The sequence below is a fragment of the Oncorhynchus tshawytscha genome, linkage group LG04, assembly GCF_018296145.1.
Source record: "Oncorhynchus tshawytscha isolate Ot180627B linkage group LG04, Otsh_v2.0, whole genome shotgun sequence".
Taxonomy (NCBI): Eukaryota; Metazoa; Chordata; class Actinopteri; order Salmoniformes; family Salmonidae; genus Oncorhynchus; species Oncorhynchus tshawytscha.
This window is the reverse complement of record NC_056432.1, coordinates 28,583,902-28,604,432: the sequence shown is the minus strand read 5'-3', so window position 1 is coordinate 28,604,432 and position 20,531 is coordinate 28,583,902. Positions and strand designations below refer to the sequence as shown.

The following is a 20,531-nucleotide window of genomic DNA, read 5'->3' as shown; positions in this document are numbered from 1 at the left end:
TTCAGCATTATTGATACTCTAGAATTAAAAGCATTTACCAAAGTGTCCACTGCAATCTACATACTATAGTAGTTTCCTCTGCCACACACTCATTTCCAAACTGGGTGGGCAAGTGAGGCTGCCTTTGCAACATGGGCATGGCTGCTCTTGGAGCAGACTGTGGAAACACTGATTCCTCTCCTCCAGCTGTGGGCATGTGTGTATGTGAGTGTGTGACTAAGTTTGTTAGCGTGAGCCCAGGTCTGGATTTTGAATTTGTGTATTTGTGTGGAGTGCAACCCTAGCCGTGTATGTATTGCTCTGTGTCAACCAACATTTATGAAAAAAAGGCAAGCTGGAGCTCATTTGAGCGGTTCGCTTTTGAGCCCTCACCCACTATGTGCTTAGTACTGATCGTTAAGGTTCTGACTCACTATATTCTGTTCGTCAAGAACAGTACGGATGTTTCTCAGTCCAGGACTTGAATTTATCTTTGTCACCACCACACATAGTATTAACACACACACACATTTTGTTCTTCTATCCTCATGGAGACCTAAACTTACTTTCCATTCAAAATACTATTTTCCCTAACCTCTAACTCTAACCTCTAACCCTTCCCCTTACTATATCCCTAACCCTAACCCAAACCTAACTCCTAATCCTAAACCTAACTACTAACCCCTTACCCTAATTCTAACCCTAACCCCTAAATTTAACATAGCCTTTGTCCCCATGGGGATGTGGGAAATGTTTTCCTTGTTTTACTATCCTTGTGGGGACTTTAACACACACACACACACACACACACACACACACACACACACACACACACACACACACACACACACACACACACACACACACACACACACACACACACTCTCTTCAGTTATTTAGAATGGACTTGTGGTTGTGGTTCTATAAATGAAGGAAACATAAACAAACAGAGAGATGGAGCCACAAGCATTTCGCTACACTCGCATTAACATCTGCTAACCATGTGTATGTGACAAATAACATTTGATTTGATTTGATTATATTCGGTCCGTTACAAAAGTTGAGCCACACAAATGTACGTAGCTACAATGACGCTCCATCATTGCGTTTGCATAGTTTAGCGTGAAGAGTGTAAGGCCCATAAGATTGCACGTCCACTGGGCGCCAGTTCAAGTAGCCTCTGTAGCCTATGTGCCTCTCGTGTGAATTATTTTGTGGAATATAATAAATTGACATATTTGTAGGGCTTAGATGTATTTTTTGTTCTGGAAAATCTGCTTTTTAGATCAATTGTTTTATTACGTTCAAAGCAAGAAATAGTCAGAATAAATTATTAGTGACCTCAGACGGCATGAGTTCGAATCCGGCCCACTGTGCCACTACTCCTTAAAAATACCCTTAAGAAAGAATGAATCATTGGACAAATAACAATTATATTAATTGTGAGGGCACATCCAACATAAAACATGATTATGAATCATACAAGGTAAGCTAAATTGATTCATAGAACACCCACAGACCAAGCAATCATCAATAGATGCTATGCTAACTGAATCCACTATTGAAAGAGAAAAAAAAATAGAAACTAAACTCTACGGTATATGCTGAGATTCAGGTTGGAGATTTTGAGGTGAAAATTGAAAACTTCAGAGGACTTTTAAGCCTCGATTACATTGCAAGTTTGCTCTTGGAGTTCCGCCAACGGATCTTGAATTTTTAAATGAATTTAGATCGCCAATACCAGTCAAATGTTTGGACACACCTACTCATTCCATGATTTTTCTTTATTTTTTACTATTTTCTACATTGTAGAAGACATCAAAACTATGAAATAACACATATGGAATCATGTAGTAACCAAAAGAGTGTTAGAGAAATCAAAATATATTTGAGATTTGAGATTCTTCAAAGTAGCCACCCTTTGCCTCCATGACAGCTTTTCACACTCTTGGCATTCTCTCAACCAACTTCATGAGGTGGAATGCATTTCAATTAACAGGTGTGTCTTGTTAAAAGTTAATTTGTGGAATTTATTTCCTTCTTTAATGAGTTTGAGCCAATCAGTTGTGTTGTGACAAGGTAGGTGTAGCAGTGTAGACATTGTTTGTTGTTCGCCTGTGTAATTTTTTTATTTTTCTGTCTTTGTATATATTGCAATACATTTCAATCTATTATAGATAATATCCTGACCAATTTGCCCTCCAAATATACCTCTGCTGGTTTCAATCAGGTTCTCAGCAATCACTGCCTCATTGCCTGCACCCGCTAGCGGTGAAACGACCACCCCTCATCACTGTCAAATGGCCCCTAAAACACTTCTGCGAGCTGGCCTTTCTAATCGACCTGGCCCGGGTATCCTGGAAGGATATTGCCCTCATCCCGTCAGTAGAGGACGCCTGGTTGTTCTTTAATAGGGCTTTCCTCACCATCTTAAATAAGGACGCCTCTTTCAAAAAATGTAGAACTAAGAATAGATATAGCCCTTGGTTCACTCCAGACCTGACTGTCCTTGACCAGCACAAAAACATCCTGTGGTGGACTGCACTAGCATCGAATAGTCCCCGCGATATGCAACTTTTCAGGGAAGTCAGGAACCAATACACACGGTCAGTTAGGAAAGCAAAGGCTAGCTTTTCAAACAGAAATTTGCATCCTGTAGCTCAAACTCCAAAAAGTTTTGGGACAATGTAAAGTCCATGGAGAATAAGAGCACCTCCTCACAGCTGCTCAATGCACTGAGGCTAGGAAACACTGTCACCACCGTTAAATCCACGATAGTAGAGAATTTCAATAAGCATTTCTCTACGGCTGCTTTCCTCCTGGCTACCCGAACCCCGGCCAACTGCTCTGCATCCCCTGCAGCTACTTGCCCTGCAGCTACCTGCACAAGCCTCCCCAGCTTCTCCTTATCCCAAATCCAGATAGAAGATTTTCTGAAAGAGCTGCAAAACCTGGACCCATACAAATCAGCTGGGCTAGACAATCTGGACCCTCTCTTTCTAGATGTCGCTCTTGCTTAGGGTGATTCCTTGATCCATCTCTATGCAGACGACACCATTCTGTATACATCTGGCCCTTCTTTGGACACTGTGTTAATTAAACCTCCAATCAAGCTTCAATGCTGTACAACACTCCTTCCGTGGTCTCCAACTGCTCTTAAACACTAGTAAAACTAAATGATGCTCTTCAACTGATTGCTAGCTGCACCCGCTCACCCGACTAGCATCACTACTCTGGACGGTTCTAACTTAGAATATGTGGACAACTACAAATACCTAGGTGTCTGGCTAGACTCTAAACTCTCCTTCCAGACTCATATTAAACATCTCCAATCCGAAATGAAATTTAGAACTGGCTTCCTATTTCGCAACAAAGCCTCCTTCACCCATGCTGCCAAACATACCCTCGTAAAACTGACTATCCTACCAATCCTCGACTTTGGCGATGTCATTTACAAAATAGCCTCCAACAATATACTCAGCTAATTAGATGCAGTCTATCACAGAGCCATCCGTTTTGTCACCAAAGCCCCATATACCACCCGCCACTGCGACCTGTATGCTGTGACAATATTGCGTTAGGAGGTAGGTGAAGGATTCAGGCGCAGGAGAGCAGAGATGTCCGAGATGCGTACTTTTAATGGGCAAGTCCACCAAATACAGGTAAGGCACAATACAAAAATCAAACGCCCTCGACAACAGAGAAACCCATTAATCATGAAAGGAGGAACAAACACATTTCCTACATTTATACACACTCAGTATAAATGCGTGAAACAAAAAATGGGCACAACTGAACCGAGCAATCACATTAAAATAATCCCACACAAACCTAGGCAGGCAACAGGGTAAATTATACACACAGAGATTAAGGCAACTGAAACCAGGTGTGAAAGAACCAAAGACAAAACAAACAGAAAAGGAAAAAGGGATCGTGATGGCTAGTAGGCCGGCGACGCCTACCGCCGAGTGCCGCCCAAACAGGGAGAGGAACTGCTTTCGGTGGAAGTTGTAACATATGCTCTCGTCGTCTTGCCCTCCCTACATATTCGTCGCCAGACCCACAGGCTCCAGGTCATCTATAAGTCTCTGCTTGGTAAAGCCCCGCCTTATCTCAGCTCACTGGTCACCATAACAACACCCACCCGTAGCATGCGCTCCAGCAGGTATATCTCACTGGTCATCCCCAAAGCCAACACCTCCTTTGGCCGCATTTGCCTACAGCTCTCTGCTGCCAATGATTGGAACGAATTGCAAAAATCGCTGGTTGGAGACTTATATCTCCCTCACTAACTTCAAGCATCAGCTATCTGTGCTCTTTTGCACACTAATATTCCCAGCATTTCTACTTGCACAACATCATCTGCACATCTATCACCCTAGAGTTAATTTGCTAAATTGTAATTACTTCGCTACTATCAAATCAAATCAAATTTTATTTGTCACATACACATGGTTAGCAGATGTTAATGCGAGCGTAGCGAAATGCTTGTGCTTCTAGTTCCGACAATGCAGTAATATCCAACGAGTAATCTAACCTAACAATTTCACAACAATTACCTTATACACACAAGTGTAAAGGAATGAATAAGAATATGTACATAAACAAGAAAATATATGAATGAGTGATAGGCAAGATGCAGTAGATGGTATAGAGTACAGTATATACGTATGAGATGAGTAATGTAGGGTATGTAAACATTATATGAAGTGGCATTGTTTAAAGTGGCTAGTGATACATTTATTACATTAAATGTTCCATTATTAAAGTGGCTGGAGTTGAGTCAGTATGTTGGCAGCAGCCACTCAATGTTAGTGATGGCTGTACTACATCCTATTTATTGCCTTACTTCCTTACGCCATTTACATACACTGTACATAGGCTTTTTCTATTGTGTTATTGACTGTAAATTTGTTTATTCCATGTGTAACTCTGTGTTGTTGTTTGTGTCACACTGAGTTACCTTTGCTGCAGAGGATAAGTTCATTAGAATTAACTGCACCTCAGAAATTGCGGCCCAAATAAATGCTTCACAAAGTTCAAGCAACAGACACATCTCAACATCAACTGTTCAGAGGAGACTGGGTGAATCAGGCCTTCATGGTCGAATTACTGCAAAGAAACCACTACTAAAGGACACCATTAATAAGCAGAGACTTGCTCGGGCCAAGAAACACGAGCAATGGACATTAGACCGGTGGAAATCGGTCCTTTTTGGTTCCAACCGCCGTGTCTTTGTAATACGCAGAGTAGATGAACGGATGACCTCCACATGTGTGGTTCCCACCATGAAGCATGGAGGAGGTGGTGTGATGGTGATTTATTTATAATTGAAGGCACACTTAACTTGCGTGGCTACCACAGCATTCTGCAGCGATATGCCATCCCGTCTGGTTTGCGCTTAGTGGGACTAACATTTGTTTTTCAACAGGACAATGACCCAAAACACACCTCCAGGCTGTGTAAGGGCTATTTGACCAAGAATGTGTTTGGGTCGACGCTGGTAGAGACAAGAAGCAGGTACAGGGAGTGAACATTTAATGGCGACGGATATTGAACAGGACAGGACAGCGTCTGAACGTGAACACATAACGTACATTTTTATTATATTTAATTTATTTCACCTTTATTTAACCAGGTTGGCTAGTTGAGAACAAGTTCTCATTTACAACTGCGTCCTGGCCAAGATAAAGCAAAGCAGTGCGACACAAACAACAACATAGAGTTACACATGGAATAAACAAACATACAGTCAATAATACAATAGAGTAAGTCTATATACAGTGTGTGCAAATGAGGTAGGATAAGGGGGGCGAGGCAATAAATAGGCCATAGTGGCGAAATTATTACAGTATGGCAAATTAAACACTGGGGTGATCGATGCAGACACAGGGAACAAACGGGGGAGCAGACAGTTATAGACGGGGCAATCAGCAAAGGGAAGGATCCCAGGTGAGTCCAATGAGCGCTGCTGCGTGTAATGATGGTGGCAGGTGTGTGTTATGAAGGACAGCCAGGCGCCCTCGGGCGCCAGAGTGGGAGAGCGGGAGCAGGCGTGACAGAAGGAGAGTGATGGAGTGCTGCATCAGATGACCTGGCCTCCACAATCACCCGACCTCAACCCAATTGAGATGGTTTGGGATGAGTTGGACCACAGAGTGAAGGAACAGCAGCTGTATAGCACTTTGTGGCATCTGCAGATGTAAAAAGGGCTATATAAATATATTTGATTGATTGATTATCTGGTTGGCCATGAATCAAGTGAGCATGCGCACCATACCGCTTAGAATCTTCCAGAATTTACTTACCAAACTGTCATATAGCACAATCTTTTGCTGTAATAGTAACATGCACATAATGATAAATCCAACCATTTATAAATAATTTATAAATAAATCCAACCATGCATTCTGTACACAGGTATTAAGTTATATTTAACAAGATAACTAACACTTGCAAGGTTTCAGTAGCATGCATTAATCCTAAACAACCCCCAACAATATAAAGCGCCTATTAGAATAAACACTTAAAGCTTGGTTGCAAACCAAACTTGTGTCTTCTTCTGTTGATGACTAAAAACTCTCTGAGCTAGAGTGGGCAGAGCCCAAGTCCAAATGTCAATTCAAGCACCCTGATTGGCTGGAAGGAAGGGCCTTTTTTACAGTTTAGTTTAGCAAATCTGCATATCTTTCTCTCAAATAGGCCTCTGACTCTGAATGGACACCGCACTACTACTGGATTGATCTCAAACACAAGTCTGTATATTTAGGTTGATGTGAAAATGGCCTCCTCTGTTCCTGCTCATGAAAAACAAAAGTGTGGTTCCACTGAGGCTGTGCCTGCATGGGAATTTCTATTATTTCCAGCTGCAGATGGAAACTATTACAGAGTCCCTGATGAGCTGTAGAGTGGAGTGAGGGGTGTTGCACACACACAAAACACACACACACACACAAGCTGAGTCACTCGCAGAAGATAAAAGACACCCTGTTGGCCAGCAGCAGTGGTTCTCTCCCTCCCTCCTTCTCTTTCTCTCTCCCTCTGTACTATACCAAGAAGACCTCTCTACTCGGCCTGCGCTGCACTGATCTGTAAGTACAACTCTCTCTGTCTGTCTCTGCTGCTCCACGCCAAGACTAAAACACAAACAGTTCATGTTGTCAGAGTCTCCCGCTCGCTCTGGCTCTATCACCTAGAGGGCTGAAGAGATCAGGAGCGTAATGACCGGATTATACACTTGAACTGTGGGAAATGGAACTGTGTTTATCTTTAGTTCTCCATGCGTGTCAATTACTTTTCTTTCTGAACATTGTTGTGCAACAGTTGAGTTGCAGACGAATTGTTCTTGTAGGGTTCTAACATTGTCTTAGGAAGGAGCTATCTGTCTTTGGTTGAGCAGATAGGAATCAGACCTCCTCCACGGAAAGACAGGTTTCTGATGTTGTGGCTGTTGTTTTGGGCTGAGAGCTATGCTGAAAGTAACCACTTCAGTACTGCTCCTCTGGTTATACTGTGCATGTTCATTTGTACATACTGTATACATTAACATGTCCATTCATTCAACACATCAGTGTTTTGTCATGATACATTTATTAACAAACGTAAAGGGAACTTAACCCATCTAAGGGCTTTTCAAGAACAGAAGTACAGTAGGATCTTCATTTGATCTCTCTTTTGTTGCTGAGAAAAATGTATCAACCCATACAAAAATGTCCACTAATTATACTCCACCTAATAATTCACATTTCCTGTTGCTGCAGGATTACCTTACTGCTGTAGCAAACTGGCTCAAATTAAGATCCCACATCTGTATTTTAAACCATAATGTCCACTTCTATGTTTGTGGTCCCTGTTGTCTTTGTTTAGCTGGGCTCTTTATACTGGAAGTAGCTTTATACTGGATTTCCTCTTTGGGCCAACAACTACGACATGCATATCTTCATGTGTCCATTCGTCTACTCTGATACTCAGTGTGCATGAGGGTTGTAAGCTCTGGTGCTGAAAGAGAGAGGGTTCTTATCATAGCTTACCTCCCATACCAGAGGAGACAAGCATTCCCCCAGAGGAGAGTCTAATATAGGCAGAGGAATGCATGGGAATGGTTGGCTTCATCAGTCTGTATGGCTCATACGGTTGTGGGATGCACCGACCGCTGACCAGAGTGTTGTTTACATGCAAAGCAACAAACAACCCCTATGGTGCTGTTGTGTCCTTCTGAAAGGCATTTTAACAACACTGTCACTGTGTATATCTGGCTGTATGGGTGACGGTGATGATCATGTAGGCCAGGGGTTTCGAGCCTTTTTTTTCCCAAGGCCCGCCTTTTTATTATTGCTTACTGAGTTAGCCTATATTAAAAACACCACGAGCTTGATTTGGTTTAATTTGAGGGACCTAGAAAATGTTGTTGTTTTATAGCTAATTTCCTGCAATTCTATGTAGTTTCTATGTAGTAACAAGATTCATGGGGCGGCAGGGTAGCCTAGTGGTTAGAGCATTGGACTAGTAACCGGAAGGTTGCAAGTTCAAATCCCCGAGCTGACAAGGTACAAATCTGTCGTTCTGCCCCTGAACAGGCAGTTAACCCACTGTTCCTAGGCCGTCATTGAAAATAAGAATTTATTCTTAACTGACTTGCCTGGTAAAATAAATAAAAAACATATTTTAATAATAATGGACAAGGAAATTCAAGTTCAGACCCAATTTCTCCAAATAATATTCTGCTACCAAATATATTTTATTATAATAATTTATATGAACCTTCAATTTAATTATACATATTCTCTTTTATAGAAAGTGATTAGATCAATTGATAGTGACAGAGTCACACATTATATAAGATTACTTCCCAAGAGTCAAAGCATTTATTTTACTCCTCAAATTTAGGTCATAGCTCAGCTTCTTAAATTATATTTCCAAGTGCATCAGAGCTGTGTCTTTCTCTGGCATTTTACAGCTTTTTTTATTTATCCATTATTTTACCAGGTAAGTTGATTGAGAACACATTCTCATTTGCAGCAACAACCTGGGGAATAGTTACAGGGGAGAGGAGGGGGATGAATGAGCCAATTGTAAACTGTGGATTATTAGGTGACCGTGATGGTTTTAGGGTCAGATTGGGAATTTAGCCAGGACATCAGGGTTAACACCCCTACTCTTACGATAAGTGCCATGGGACCTTTAATGACCTCAGAGAGTCAGGACACCCATTTAACATCCCATCTGAAAGACAGCACCCTACACAGGGCAATGTCCCCAAGCACTGCTCTGGGGTACTGGGATATTTTTTTAGACCAGAGGAAAGAGTGCTTTTCACCGTCCCTCCAACACCACTTCCAGCAGCATCTGGTCTCTCATCCTCGGACTGACCAGGACCAACCCTGCTTAGCTTCAGAAGCAAGCCAGCAGTGGTATGCAGGGTGGTATGCTGCTGGCATGTTTCTAGCCTAAAGCATTGTGGAATTATGTATCGTTTTAGCTCGGTATAAACAATTGTGAATTATTATGATGATTATTATTATTACTTTTTTCTCAAGGAAGGTCCCGCCCCCTAGGTTGGGAACCCCCTGATGTAGGCAAAGATCGCATAAGAAAGAAAAACAGATGAACTGACAGTTCTTTCACTTTATTGGATGTCTTTCAGTGTTAAGCAATATTTAGTTACATTAAACTCTTAGTTATTAGATCTCTCTAAAAATCTGAATGCCTGATTGAAACCAAATGGCTTGTTTTATAGGCAGTTTGTTTCCAAATGCATGATGAATGTTCAGATAGTTTAGTGCTTCACTGGGAAATGTTTTCCCCAACCAGTAGAAAAAGTACCCAGCCGTTAGCCATCATCAAGTTAGGTAGTTGACTGTTATGTAACAGTGCTTTCTGTCATGATGTATTCCCTCACTTGGTATGGTCTTTGGTTGTTGCATGGGATTTTAATGACCCATGCAATGGGTATGATTGCTTCATAGAAACATACGGAACATATTGGAACATACCACAGAGACAGAACAGGGTTTGAATGTGTTTGAAAGTTGAAAGTTGCTAGGCGGGATTTACTACTCTGGCACAGAGCTGAGAGTTGCTAAGGTTGATTCATTAGAATCCCACCACTGTTACAAATACCACACTATGGACTCGGCGGGACAGTGGAAAAAACAGGCTACAGTTCCCATCCCTCCAAATATAATATTTATCACTGGAGGGAGGTACAGACAAAATGACAGTGATGGAAAGAGAAATGTGTATGGGAGAGAAGAAGAGAGGGAGGGGGGAGTGTGTTTGTGAGAGAGGTGCTGGGTCCTCGGCCAAAGCAGCAATCACCTCTTGCACCTCATTGAGCCACAGAGTGACAGGGTGTAGGATTGGGTCACAGCGGGGGACTGTGCCTGTCTGACTGCTCTAACTGGGCCCTATAGCCTCTTCCACTACAGCACAAACTATCCAGAAGCGTTCCTTCTTCTAGGGGTGAAAAACAAAATTTTCCTTTGGCAAAAACAATCTCTGGAGCAGCGATGCAGACTCAGTAAATGGACACTGCCTGGTATTTGCCTGAGTTTCACTGTCCCAAGCCAGACCGCTGAATTATTCAAAAAGAGCTGACTCCTTCGATTCCAACCTGAAACTCTCTGAGGCATGGGGCTTCACACACACACACACACACACACACACACACACACACACACACACACACACACACACACACACACACACACACACACACACACACACACACACACACACACACACTGCTTACCAAATAATGTCTATTTTTTAGCTGGTGTGACTGGTTAAAAGGTTAAAGTGCAATAAAGGTGAGTGTACTACCACCTGCAATGTGAAACATGTAAAGGCTAACTCAGTTCCTGAGACATATGAGACAGAAACAGTTATGTCAGCATGTAAATCATCAGGTTTGTATCCTGTTTCTCTCCATTGGCAAACACTGCAGACAACCTGGAAAACCTAGTTCTAATTTGCCATGTATGGTAGCGAGAACAACTGAGGAATTTGAGAGCATGTGTTTCACTCTGCTTGTAGTTTAACACTGTCTAGTTCCGTTTACTGTATTCTCTCATGTACTTGTTCTATGGTCTGTATGCTCCAAGGGCTACATATTATGAAAGGCAATCTAGATATCTGAATACAGAATGTCTGGATTATTCTGTATATCAGCTGTCAGTGGTTGAAGCAAATTCAAATGGATTCACCTCCCCTCACATATAGTTTCTCTCTAGTCATCATGCCCCTCAGTCTAAGCTGTTGTAGCTGGATATAAATGATCTGGGGAAGGGCAGGGGATGTGAGAAAGACAAGCTCTGTATGTCTATCTGTCTGTCTGTGTCTGAGTGAGTGAGTCAAGTGGTGGGTCCAGTGTCAGTGCGATCCATGGGGGTTGACCACCTCAAAGACTAATGATGTCAGGGGACCCTCAGAGAACCCTCCTGGACCGAGAGAGTTATTTTTCTCCCCTCCTCTTCACTCCCGTCTCTCTTTAACTGGAAAGAGACCTGGCCTGTATGTGCCCCCAGAAAAGACACAAACAGCAGCACAAAAGAGAGGGAGTCATGGGAGAGAAAGAGTGAGTGATAGAGAGAGGGGCAGTGTGGGGTATTGGGGAGGTGGAGGTGATTAACTATTTGCATTCCCCTTTGGTTAACCCTGCACTGTGTGAAATATCACTACGATGAGCACTCGTCATTGAAGAAGCCCCGCGCTGACAAGCCAAAAGGAGGGTGCCTTTTGAACAGGGTCCAGGGGTTGCCACGGCAATGCCTGTCAACCGGGAAGTCCGTCACAGGAGGAGGTAGTCGAGAGAGAGAGAGAGAGAGAGAGAGAGAGAGAGAGAGAGAGAGAGGGAGAGGGAGAGGCAGTGAGTGAGCGAGGTCGTAGAGTGGGACTGCCCACAACATATTGGGCTTACATGCATCACGGAGAAGATAGAACTTTGAGAGGTGTGGTGTTCCCTGGGATTCTTTATCAGAGGTGAGTAGCCTAAACTTTTCCCATGCTGAGGAAGTAGGATGAAATAACTTTAGATACACTTGTCAACATAGCCAGATATTTTACACAATAACTAACTATGTGATCATGGGGCTGTGGTAGGTTCTGCTTTGCTCTGTTTTTATTGAAGGGTTGAGTAACCTGCCTGTTTGCCTATCTGCTCCGGGCTTATTTGCTTGCTTCACAGGATTAGTGCAGCAGACTTTCCCAGAAATTTGTCAGTGTTTTTTTTAAAAGAGACTCAGCAAACTGAGAGGATGGTCACACAGCGAGATCCAGTACAGTATAGTGTACCTGAAGTTACGGCTGTCTCATTCTGACAGAAGAAGGCTATTTTATTCTGCTACCCTCAGTGATGAGGTCTGTGCTGTGAACTGTCCTAGAGAAACAGTCTTAGTTGTGGTTTGTGAATGAGTGGAGGAGAGGGCAGCTCTGATGCACCCCTGCCACATTACAGGAACACAGAGGGTGTGAATGAGTGGAGGAGAGGGCAGCTCTGATGCACCCCTGCCACATTACAGGAACACAGAGGGTGTGAATGAGTGGAGGAGAGGGCAGCTCTGATGCACCCCTGCCACATTACAGGAACACAGAGGGTGTGAATGAGTGGAGGAGAGGGCAGCTCTGATGCACCCCTGCCACATTACAGGAACACAGAGGGTGTGAATGAGAGAAGGAGAGGGCAGCTCTGATGCACCCCTGCCACATTACAGGAACACAGAGGGTGTGAATGAGAGGAGGAGAGGGCAGCTCTGATGCACCCCTGCCACATTACAGGAACACAGAGGGTGTGAATGAGAGAAGGAGAGGGCAGCTCTGATGCACCCCTGCCACATTACAGGAACACAGAGGGTGTGAATGAGAGAAGGAGAGGGCAGCTCTGATGCACCCCTGCCACATTACAGGAACACAGAGGGTGTGAATGAGAGAAGGAGAGGGCAGCTCTGATGCACCCCTGCCACATTACAGGAACACAGAGGGTGTGAATGAGAGGAGGAGATGGCAGCTCTGATGCACCCCTGCCACATTACAGGAACACAGAGGGTGTGAATGAGTGGAGGAGAGGGCAGCTCTGATGCACCCCTGCCACATTACAGGAACACAGAGGGTGTGAATGAGTGGAGGAGAGGGCAGCTCTGATGCACCCCTGCCACATTACAGGAACACAGAGGGTGTGAATGAGTGGAGGAGAGGGCAGCTCTGATGCACCCCTGCCACATTACAGGAACACAGAGGGTGTGAATGAGTGGAGGAGAGGGCAGCTCTGATGCACCCCTGCCACATTACAGGAACACAGAGGGTGTGAATGAGAGGAGGAGAGGGCAGCTCTGATGCACCCCTGCCACATTACAGGAACACAGAGGGTGTGAATGAGTGGAGGAGAGGGCAGCTCTGATGCACCCCTGCCACATTACAGGAACACAGAGGGTGTGAATGAGAGGAGGAGAGGGCAGCCTGATGCACCCCTGCCACATTACAGGAACACAGAGGGTGTGAATGAGAGGAGGAGAGGGCAGCTCTGATGCACCCCTGCCACATTACAGGAACACAGAGGGTGTGAATGAGAGAAGGAGAGGGCAGCTCTGATGCACCCCTGCCACATTACAGGAACACAGAGGGTGTGAATGAGAGAAGGAGAGGGCAGCTCTGATGCACCCCTGCCACATTACAGGAACACAGAGGGTGTGAATGAGAGAAGGGGGCTGTGTTATTATGGTCATTACTCACTGCTCTATCCATGGGTTTGGATATACTGTGCTATAATCATGGGGGCTACCTTATTAACAGTGTGGAAATAGATATCCCTATCATGGACAATGCCCTTAACACAGGGCTCCTTGGAGGGTGTGAATGAGAGGAGGAGATGGCAGCTCTGATGCACCCCTGCCACATTACAGGAACACAGAGGGTGTGAATGAGTGGAGGAGAGGGCAGCTCTGATGCACCCCTGCCACATTACAGGAACACAGAGGGTGTGAATGAGTGGAGGAGAGGGCAGCTCTGATGCACCCCTGCCACATTACAGGAACACAGAGGGTGTGAATGAGTGGAGGAGAGGGCAGCTCTGATGCACCCCTGCCACATTACAGGAACACAGAGGGTGTGAATGAGAGGAGGAGAGGGCAGCTCTGATGCACCCTGCCACATTACAGGAACACAGAGGGTGTGAATGAGTGGAGGAGAGGGCAGCTCTGATGCACCCTGCCACATTACAGGAACACAGAGGGTGTGAATGAGAGGAGGAGAGGGCAGCTCTGATGCACCCCTGCCACATTACAGGAACACAGAGGGTGTGAATGAGAGGAGGAGAGGGCAGCTCTGATGCACCCCTGCCACATTACAGGAACACAGAGGGTGTGAATGAGAGGAGGAGAGGGCAGCTCTGATGCACCCCTGCCACATTACAGGAACACAGAGGGTGTGAATGAGAGAAGGAGAGGGCAGCTCTGATGCACCCCTGCCACATTACAGGAACACAGAGGGTGTGAATGAGAGAAGGAGAGGGCAGCTCTGATGCACCCCTGCCACATTACAGGAACACAGAGGGTGTGAATGAGAGAAGGGGGCTGTGTTATTATGGTCATTACTCACTGCTCTATCCATGGGTTTGGATATACTGTGCTATAATCATGGGGGCTACCTTATTAACAGTGTGGAAATAGATATCCCTATCATGGACAATGCCCTTAACACAGGGCTCCTTGGCCCTCTGGCTCCAGACATGTTCACCCTTCATCTTGGGGCTTATTGTGGATGTCAGGATGATTTCTATACCCTGCACGGATCCTCTTTGAGTTCTCCTGAGATCTCTTGCTCCATCACCACAGCCTATACTCACTCTGCTTTGCATATATACAAAAAGCTACCCATATGGCTGTGTGAGTGTTTTTGTGTGTCCTGTGATGGCATATTTGCCTACACTGTGTAAGGTTGTGATTGTTCTTTTGTAGTTGTGTAAGGGCTGAACTACCTTGCATAGCACTGTGTGAGCTCTAATATGAGTACAGTAACCTCCCTGAAATCTCCAATCCCTCTCTAGTTTAGCAGTCATATTATTATTGGCCCCCTCAAAGTGAGGCTGTATAGTGTCTCTATTGACAAGTGACACGGAAGCCCTGGCTCCCCCAAGCAGCAGGCTGAGGGGAGGGAGCACCATACAAGGAGGCAGAATAGTTTCTTTCTGATAAATGTGTGTATCCCTCAATAAGCGCATGTAATAAACAGGACGGGTCCAGGTCCTTGTATGGTCTATGGCAATGTGTTCACATGTGCCAAGTTGCAGTCTGGAGACAAAGCAGTAGTGTGTGATTAACCTTTAGAGAACATCTTTATAATAACAACCTGATGATGAGTCACCCCTCAGGTTTTTGAAAAAGATCAGATTGTTTGTGATTATCTTCCAACATCCTGTTCAAGTAAAAACATACTAATGATCATTTCAGGTTTATTGCTTTCTTACATAATTTATCCCCTGGAATATACTACATTGTGTGAGATTATGTGATAAGGCATTACCTGCCTCCCACTCATCTGGAGAGTAGTAGTGTAGTAGACATGAGTGTTGTTTCCCCCCAAAAATGAAACATCTCCATTAAAGGATAGAGATGAAGGGATGTTATGTGGCCTGATATTAAGGAAAGGCCAGAAGTTTTTAGGACCTGTATAGCACTACAAACAAAATCACCACCTTAAGCAAACATGTCTGTGTTTTGGTTGGTCTGTGTCCTTAATAGTCTAACTCTGAGCAGGACTTCTCATGGCTGGGAACAACATTATGGAGCCAATGATTAACCTGCTCTTTCTGCTCAGCACAGCCCTACACACAGAAACCAATGGAAGAGGACAGTCATAGAAATACAATCAATAGAGAGGATGTCACTAGTTTGGTTAGTTGTGTGCACTTTTTTAAGGGTCAAATCGAGTTATCCATAAAGTGACTTTGCACACCAATTCACTATACTGAAGCTATGCTACTACCTTGTACTGTACCTTTTGGTAATACACCTCATTATGATGGATTTATGTCACATAACGTCAAATGTTTGTATCACTGTACCAATTGTTGAGTTCCGCCAATTCTCTTTCAAGCTGAAACATATTTCCCTGATGTTTGGTATGAGGACAATATAAGGGAAAGTTTAGCTATTGTTACTTCACCTGGCCTTAGACACTCCCTCTACCCAGGCGGGGCTCTGGCAGGCTGCCTGTTGTGGTGGATACTGTTGGTAGCAGAGGTTCTACAACTCATAAGGTGTCATTTGTGGCTGTCCTGACAACCATACTTCCTGGGATAACAATGCAGTGGAGGAGATTAGAGCTGGACCCAGTCACAGAAAACCTCCTACCACAGACAGGAGGAGGAGAGGTCTGGGTGACAGTGCATAGAGAAACATAGAGTGCCAACTCATTTTTCATAAGATCATCCTGATGCAACACTTGACTCAAAAACACAGCTGGTGAGAGAAATCCTGTTGTGAAACACTTTCTTGTAATAACAGTTATTTTTTGGGTTTCCAGATTAGAGTTAATATATTAAAAGTTTCCCTGTAAGTTACCGGCGAAGATGAAAGCTAATATAGGCATGGCTTTGTTGTAAGTTCTATTTCAAATAATTGCTTGGTTATTTAGTATGGGTAGCGCCTTCGTTGGGCGTGGTCAATAAGGAACTAATTTCATGCAAAGCCGTAGACAGACAGGAGCAACAGCCAATAGGGGGGACCCCACTCCTTTCTAACGCGCTGTTGCTCCATCACACCTCACTTGGTTCTTCCTTATGAGGTCAAAATACTTCTGAATACTCTCTTCGGGATCCGGTACTTCTCCGTTTTGGACTGTTTTGTTCCGGAACCTATTTAGCCGGATCCAGTACATTATGTAACATTATTTAGCAATACACAAATTTGAATAAAAACATGTTCATTGGAGTTGCCTCTTGATTAATTGGTTTGCGCAACATTGTAACCGCTGTTTGAGACCAATGTGTGGCTGTGGCTTTGTAAGAAGTGTGCCGGTATCTCTCACAGAACTAGAATGAGACTCACTTTATATATCTCCCTCTCTCTGCTCTGATAGACATGAGCCTGCAACTCTCACCGCACTTCATCATTTATTTCCTTATACAAGCATATACGCGCGAAGGATTCTGGAGGAGCAGAGCACCCCTGATAAATTGAAATACATTTACTAAAGTTATAGAATTACTGTTGTCTGTTCAGAAAGAAATTCAATAATTCAGAATACCCTACTGCACCACAAGAAGGCTTATTATATAACCACCAACTATCAATAGCTTCTTTAAAACATGTGCCTAGCTATGGATTGTGTGTAGCCCAATAACAAGGCTCAGTTTACAGTTGGGAATGCACGGCAAATCTGTCAGTGAACAGCTTGCAGACAAGACAGGCCTTTGGCAATATTTCAAATACAATCGTGGGAAAAACAGTTTGGAAAGTAAATGGCTCCTACTGAAATGACAAGACAAATCTCTCTGTAGAGGCTGCCAAAATATTATATCAAATTCCAAATATTGTTTTACAAAGTAAAGCAAGAGAGAGATTGCCTTTTGGCACGAGCGCATCGGCCATCACCGGCGAGTAAGCCGTGCATCATTGGGTGAGTCATTGAAAGTGAAAAGCATGTTTAGGACTACAATTTCCTCCTCATATTGTAGTTTACAATATGCGTCTCCACACACCTAGGCATAGGCTAATGATGGATTCAAGACAAGGTTGTTTTTATTGATCTCAGATTCTCAGTTTGTCAGTGACAAAGTAGCCTGTCATTTCGATTATTTCTGCTGTATTAAAACCTCTTAAGGATTTCCAATGTTCATCTAAAATTATATACCCAAATCTAACTGCCTGTAGCTCAGGCCATGAAGCAAGGATATGCATATTCTTGGTACCATTTGAAAGGAAAAACTTTGAAGTTTGTGGAAATGTAGGAGAATATAACACAATAGATCTGGTAAAAGATAATACAAAGAAAAAAACAACCGTTCTTTTGTAATTTTATCGTACCATCTTTGAAATGCAAGAGAAAGGCCAAAATGTATTATTCCAGCCCAGGTGCAATTTAGATTTTGGCCACTAGATGGCAGCAGTGTATGTGCAAGGTTTTAGACTGATCCATTGAACCATTGCATTTCTGTTTGTATCAAGACTGCCCAAATGTGCCTAATTTGTTTATTAATAACTTTTCATGTTCAAAATTGTGCACTCTCCTAGCATGGTATTATTTCACTGTAATAGCTACTGTAAATTGGACAGTGCAGTTAGATTAACAAGAATTTAAGCTTTCTGCCAATATCAGATATGTCTATGTCCTGGGAAGTTTTCTTGTTACTTACAACCTCATGCTAATCGCCTATCTTAGCTCCAAAATTAGATCCTCCCAAAGTCTCCAGTCATGTAAAATTCTGTACAATTGCATGAAATGCGTTTAGAAAAGGCCACATTTCCCAGACCCCAGGCTACTAAAAATGTGTGTGCAACTTCCATAAGTGCCTCTACTCCACTGCTCTATGCCACTATGCAAATGTGATTATATGCATGCAATGCTTTATTTTAAAGGTTTAATTTTCTTCGTGCATTCCGGTACCTCAGAGCTCCTCAGGTCACCCCCCTCTCGTACTCACTTTTTGTTCCGGCACCTCCCAATTTACAAATTAAGCACTGGGGAGCAGTTGCCACAAAGCACTGTACCCGTTCCGTGCACAAACACTGCCTTTTCAATAAACAAATACCACTGTTGCACACAAGATTCTTGCCAAGGGCACAGAACATGAGTACAACCAAAAGGTGAATCCCTATAATGCCACCAGAGGGGCGCTACGGTCCGTAGCCATTTTGCCACAAGTGTGGAGAACTGGTGCAAATATGCAGTCTTGCCCAGGGTTACCAAGGGTTAAGTTTGACAGAAGACTACCTGTTTTTATCAGAATGGTGTTGTCAGTAGCGAGCGCAACTCGGCTCAAATACTAGAGCAGGAAATCTCCTCTATTTTCACCTAAAGGGCTATCAGAGCAATAGCAGCAGATGAAAGCCAACTAGGCTTCTACACTCGCTACATTTTGGTTAACAAAAGGACCTACGGGTCCTCAGCAGCTATTTTAAAAAGCTCACGTTCTGTATGCTTATGCACAACGTGCTGTCTTGCTCCATTCGTCAAAGCGAAGGGTTCACTACAGTTGATCTGCAGGATGCCTATTTTCAAATCAACATTTTGCCAGCACACAGGAGATTTCTCAGGTTCGCCTTTCAGGTCCAGCCCGATGAGTATCAGCCTTTCACTAGCCCCACTGACTTTCAGCAAATGTGTGGATGTGGCACTGACCCCTCTGAGGTCCAGGGGGCTCAGAATCTCTGCCTACATAGATGGTTACCTGCTCTGTACCCAGACACAGCAGCAAGCAGTGAGAAATACAGCTATCCTTACAACCCTCGTCACAGAGCTAGATTTCACGATCAATCAGATAAGAGCTGTTTGGTGCCCACACAGATCATAGAATATCTTGCGGGAAGAATACATTATATTTTGTGTATAAAAAATGTAAGACTATTCACTTTAATAATGTTTGCATGCTGTTTTTCTCATTTCATATGTACATATTGTATTCTACTGTATTTTAGTCAATGCCACTCCGACATTGCTCGTCCTAATATTTATATATTTCTTCATTCCAATACAATTTGTCTTAATAGCGGATGTTATTATAAATGCTTATAAAAGCAAGGGTGTATCATCCTTAAGGGCTCATTCCACCAGAGGTATGGGTGCGTCATGGGCACTGTTCAAAGGCATCCCTGTGCAAGACATCTGCAATTTAGCATGTTGGGGCACCGTCCATACCTTCATGAGGTTCTACCGACTGGACGTCACTGCACCCTCTTTGGCATGTGCGTTGCTTAGTTTTGGGGCCTCTGAGGGTTGATTAGCTGGTTTTGGAGAGTATACCAATGCTACTTGAGTTTGCCATATCCCATACTGAGTGACCAAATTATTATTTGAAATGGTTTACTTAACATAATCCTAGTTCTATGATTTATATGTGTGAGGTCTGTCTACGACACACATTGTATGATAGGAGTTCCTTATTGACCACATCCATTGAAGGCTTAACCCATAGTGAGTGACTTTACTCATATTGTCATAGAACCGGGGTTACGTACAGCAACCTTACGTTATTGGGTCGGTCCCTTGATCTTCGTCGACTACACACATCTATTGATGTGACCTATGGACTGTATTTGAGCATCTCTTTTCTATTCAGTTACGCAGTTGCTATTCTGGGCCGTGAGGGAAAAGTCCCATAGATTTCTTGGGAGTCAGCAGCAGGGTGTGGTGAAGTTCAGTGACCCCATGCTGACTAACACTATTCTGACTCACTACATAATTATCCAATGTCCCTGTAACTAACACCAACACTGTCTTCCTCTCTCTCTCTACAAAGTAGTATGTTGTCTCAACACAATCTAATTAGTCTACATGTCTCTACTGATCTCTGTATCTAACAGCTGAGTGTGTGAACAACTACATGACCAAAAGTATGTGGC

At 43.6% G+C, this 20,531-nt stretch overlaps 1 protein-coding gene across 6 annotated transcripts in view; it reads left to right on the top strand.

Annotated features, from left to right (window-relative positions):
• Window positions 1-6,937: 6,937 nt before the first annotated feature.
• The window catches only part of LOC112248482 (vinexin), a 55,485-nt gene continuing 41,891 nt past the window's right edge, over window positions 6,938-20,531 (top strand). For 5 of the 6 annotated variants that reach the window (XR_002953234.2, XR_002953233.2, XM_042320581.1 and 2 more), the window contains exon 1: window positions 11,823-11,958. The gene's annotated coding sequence lies outside the window, so the exon portion shown is untranslated. Of the gene's footprint in view, window positions 7,071-11,822; window positions 11,959-20,531 lie in introns of those variants that run through there. The other variant, XM_024417546.2, reaches the window with a different exon arrangement.